Here is a 5000-nt window from a genome sequence, read left to right as displayed (position 1 = left end):
TTCTGCAAACAGGAGGAGGCTGAGCTCCCCTGCACCATACACCTCGAAACCCTCTCAGGTCCCGGCGGCGCGCAGCGCCGTCCTAAGTACTTGGTCGGGTTCGAGAGAGGCGCAATCGCCCGGAGTTTGGCGAGTAGACGCTTTAGGTGCGACCACCCGTGCTCCCAACTGAGCTTGCCGCTGCCGACAGAGGCCCGGGAGCGTGCTGTCGTGGCATTGCCGGCGGGAGACAACACGCGCCACCTACGGTGACCGGCAGCTCCAACGCCAGCGCCACAGAAGGACAAAAGCCCCACTTGGGTGCCGAAGCGAACTCTCCCAGCACAGCGCACGCGCCAACACGTCCGCACAGCTGCGATACAAACCACCTGCGAGAACCGCAGAGGCGACCGAGCAGCAGACGGCGTCGCGGCGCCGAGCGCCGGGCGGCGGCGCATCCTCAGCGCACACAGTCCTCAATCGGACCAGCACACTGCAGATGTCCACCGCGCTTCGCACCGGGCCCGCGAGGACCTACTTTGGCCGCACGGCGCCGCGTGCAGGGTGCGCCGGCGCGCAGCTGCGCCGCCTGCCGCCTCCGTCGGCCGGCGCGCCTGCCACTGGCCGCCCCCACCAGCCGGCTGTAGCGCGTGCGCCCACGCACCGCGCGGCCAGCACGCCGGGAGGCCCCCCCTCACCGGCCGGGGACGGTCCCACCCAGCCACCGCCGCGTATCGCTTCACACCCAGATGCCATTCACGTTCGTGGGCATGGTGGGTATCGCTGGAACAACCGGTTGGTAGCTCAACCGATCGTCGCCATCACTGATTCACCTCTAGCGAGAACAACCGCACCACAACGGTTTACCAGTTGTTCATTTGCGTAACGTCACCAGCAAACGTAGGCGTCCATCGCCATTTGCAAATTCAACGATTGTTGCATGCCTGTGTCAGGTGTCACGACACACTATGTCTGCCCACATACACGCAACAACATGTGCACGCTTCGCGAACACGTGGAAGGTGGCCCCCGTACGTATGCGATGTCCATTGCGCGAACGACTGTCAACCGGCCTCTGTCGCATGTCGCAGATGTGGAACGCAGTGCACCATGCTATCACGGTGTGTGAGAAGAGACGACTACGTCTGACAACACGCGCCACTACATCAACAGACGGCTCATGCTGATCGCCATCCAGGGCATACCACACTGCAATCCAGCTCTTATAGGGAGACGACACGTAGCTGAGTGCACAACATTTGGACCGCATGGTTCGCCGTTGTTGGCGCAGTCGTTGTACGGTCACATGTACCACGATGTATCATTCAGTACATGAGGACCAATGTGCAGTACAGTGTGTGATTTGGACGTACAACATCAGCGGACAGTTGACACAGGCCGTACCACAGCGTAGGCTAAGTGCTTCGCCATGCAAATGCCAATGAACAACTGCAAATGCCAATGAACAACTGCAAAGGGCATTGAGCATGTACGTCCTGCTGCCATCCACATTACAGTGTATAGCTGCAAGGTGTTTAACATGAAGCGATACACTGGGGACCGGGCAGTGCGAGTAGCAAACTATATTGCGGGGGTTGCAGTTAGGCAACACTACACTAATTTAACGCGTCGTATGACAATTACAGAGCAGGTTAAGGCCCAACGTGTGTTGGGTTAAGGCCCAACGTGTGTTGGGTTAAGGCCCAACGTGTGTTGGGTTAAGGCCCAACGTGTGTTGGGTTAAGGCCCAACGTGTGTTGGGTTAAGGCCCAACGTGTGTTGGGTTAAGGCCCAACGTGTGTTGGGTTAAGGCCCAACGTGTGTTGGGTTAAGGCCCAACGTGTGTTGGGTTAAGGCCCAACGTGTGTTGGGTTAAGGCCCAACGTGTGTTGGGTTAAGGCCCAACGTGTGTTACGTTACGGCGCAACGTGGGTTACGTTACGGCGCAACGTGGGTTGCGTTACGGCGCAACGTAGGTTGCGTTACGGCGCAACGTAGGTTACGTTAAGGCGCAACGTAGGTTACGTTAAGGCGCAACGTAGGTTACGTTAAGGCGCAACGTAGGTTACGTTAAGGCGCAACGTAGGTTACGTTAAGGCGCAACGTAGGTTACATTAAGGCGCAATATAGGTTACATTAAGGCGCAATATAGGTTACATTAAGGCGCAATATAGGTTACATTAAGGCGCAATATAGGTTACGTTAAGGCGCAGTATAGGTTAGGTTAAGGCGCAATATAGGTTACGTTAAGGCGCAATATAGGTTACGTTAAGGCGCAATATAGGTTACGTTAAGGCGCAATATAGGTTACGTTAAGGCGCAATATAGGTTACGTTAAGGCGCAATATAGGTTACGTTAAGGCGCAATATAGGTTACGTTAAGGCGCAATATAGGTTAGGTTAAGGCGCAATATAGGTTAGGTTAAGGCGCAATATAGGTTAGGTTAAGGCGCAATATAGGTTAGGTTAAGGCGCAATATAGGTTAGGTTAAGGCGCAATATAGGTTACGTTAAGGCGCAATATAGGTTACGTTAAGGCGCAATATAGGTTACGTTAAGGCGCAATATAGGTTAGGTTAAGGCGCAATATAGGTTAGGTTAAGGCGCAATATAGGTTAGGTTAAGGCGCAATATAGGTTACGTTAAGGCGCAATATAGGTTACGTTAAGGCGCAATATAGGTTAGGTTAAGGCGCAATATAGGTTAGGTTAAGGCGCAATATAGGTTAGGTTAAGGCGCAATATAGGTTAGGTTAAGGCGCAATATAGGTTAGGTTAAGGCGCAATATAGGTTACGTTAAGGCGCAATATAGGTTACGTTAAGGCGCAATATAGGTTAGGTTAAGGCGCAATACAGGTTACGTTAAGGCGCAATACAGGTTACGTTAAGGCGCAATACAGGTTACGTTAAGGCGCCATACAGGTTAGGTTAAGGCGCCGTACAGGTTAGGTTAAGGCGCAATACAGGTTAGGTTAAGGCGCAATACAGGTTAGGTTAAGGCGCAATACAGGTTAGGTTAAGGCGCAATACAGGTTAGGTTAAGGCGCAATACAGGTTAGGTTAAGGCGCAATACAGGTTAGGTTAAGGCGCAATACAGGTTAGGTTAAGGCGCAATACAGGTTAGGTTAAGGCGCAATACAGGTTAGGTTAAGGCGCAATACAGGTTAGGTTAAGGCGCAATACAGGTTAGGTTAAGGCGCAATACAGGTTAGGTTAAGGCGCAATACAGGTTAGGTTAAGGCGCAATACAGGTTAGGTTAAGGCGCAATACAGGTTAGGTTAAGGCGCAATACAGGTTAGGTTAAGGCGCAATACAGGTTAGGTTAAGGCGCAATACAGGTTAGGTTAAGGCGCAATACAGGTTAGGTTAAGGCGCAATACAGGTTAGGTTAAGGCGCAATACAGGTTAGGTTAAGGCGCAATACAGGTTAGGTTAAGGTACGACATAGGTTAGGTTAAGGTACGACATAGGTTAGGTTAAGGTACGACATAGGTTAGGTTAAGGTACGACATAGGTTAGGTTAAGGTACGACATAGGTTAGGTTACGGTACGACATAGGTTAGGTTACGGTACGACATAGGTTAGGTTACGGTACGACATAGGTTAGGTTACGGTACGACATAGGTTAGGTTACGGTACGACATAGGTTAGGTTACGGTACGACATAGGTTAGGTTACGGTACGACATAGGTTAGGTTACGGTACGACATAGGTTAGGTTACGGTACGACATAGGTTAGGTTACGGTACGACATAGGTTAGGTTACGGTACGACATAGGTTAGGTTACGGTACGACATAGGTTAGGTTACGGTACGACATAGGTTAGGTTACGGTACGACATAGGTTAGGTTACGGTACGACATAGGTTAGGTTACGGTACGACATAGGTTAGGTTACGGTACGACATAGGTTAGGTTACGGTACGACATAGGTTAGGTTACGGTACGACATAGGTTAGGTTACGGTACGACATAGGTTAGGTTACGGTACGACATAGGTTAGGTTACGGTACGACATAGGTTAGGTTACGGTACGACATAGGTTAGGTTACGGTACGACATAGGTTAGGTTACGGTACGACATAGGTTAGGTTACGGTACGACATAGGTTAGGTTACGGTACGATATAGGTTAGGTTACGGTACGATATAGGTTAGGTTACGGTACGATATAGGTTAGGTTACGGTACGATATAGGTTAGGTTACGGTACGATATAGGTTAGGTTACGGTACGATATAGGTTAGGTTACGGTACGATATAGGTTAGGTTACGGTACGATATAGGTTAGGTTACGGTACGATATAGGTTAGGTTACGGTACGATATAGGTTAGGTTACGGTACGATATAGGTTAGGTTAAGGTACACATTGTTGTAAGGAAAGGTTTAATGGGGGGCGGGGCGGCCGGTTTGTTGATTGTGATTATAGTAAGTGGATGCCTGCGGCATCATCTGATTTGCCACGTCAGGATGCACCTTTGGCTCATGACAGGCGGCGCTCTCATTCCATGCTTGTGGCAGACCTGTGTCTTTCATTCCTGCCATTGTTTGTGTGCTGTGAGAGGAGGCAGTATTGTGATGTTGGGTGCACCCCTGTGTAGGACATGTGTGGGTGTTGGTGGCTTGGCTGAGCAATGGTGGTTGTCGGGTGGGTGGGATATTCTGTTTTCTGAGTGGACCTCCCAGTCTGGTTATGACAGTGTGGATTGTCTAATGTGGCGGAGAGGATGCACTGGGTGTTGTTCCATGCTGGTGCTTACATATTGTCTGTGTGCGTGTTACAGGCAGAGAGTAGTGCGTGATAAGGGTGTGTGGCTGACGTGTGGTTGTGATTGTGAGCAGAGTCTTTCAGCATGTATACGGACAGTTGTATACATTATCTGTATTCTGATGGCTCTATCTATTACTAATCAGCGCCGTGTATACGTTTAATCCGGTTCCAGTCGAAACTGTTGTATCTCTGTACATTAGTGACACGGCGAGCCCGCTATGTAGTTACTCGTCTCGGCAGCTTCCACCG

Source organism: Schistocerca americana, unplaced genomic scaffold, assembly GCF_021461395.2.
Source record: "Schistocerca americana isolate TAMUIC-IGC-003095 unplaced genomic scaffold, iqSchAmer2.1 HiC_scaffold_77, whole genome shotgun sequence".
NCBI lineage: Eukaryota > Metazoa > Arthropoda > Insecta > Orthoptera > Acrididae > Schistocerca > Schistocerca americana.
The sequence above is the reverse complement of the archived record's forward strand: the minus strand, read 5'-3'. Positions refer to the sequence as shown.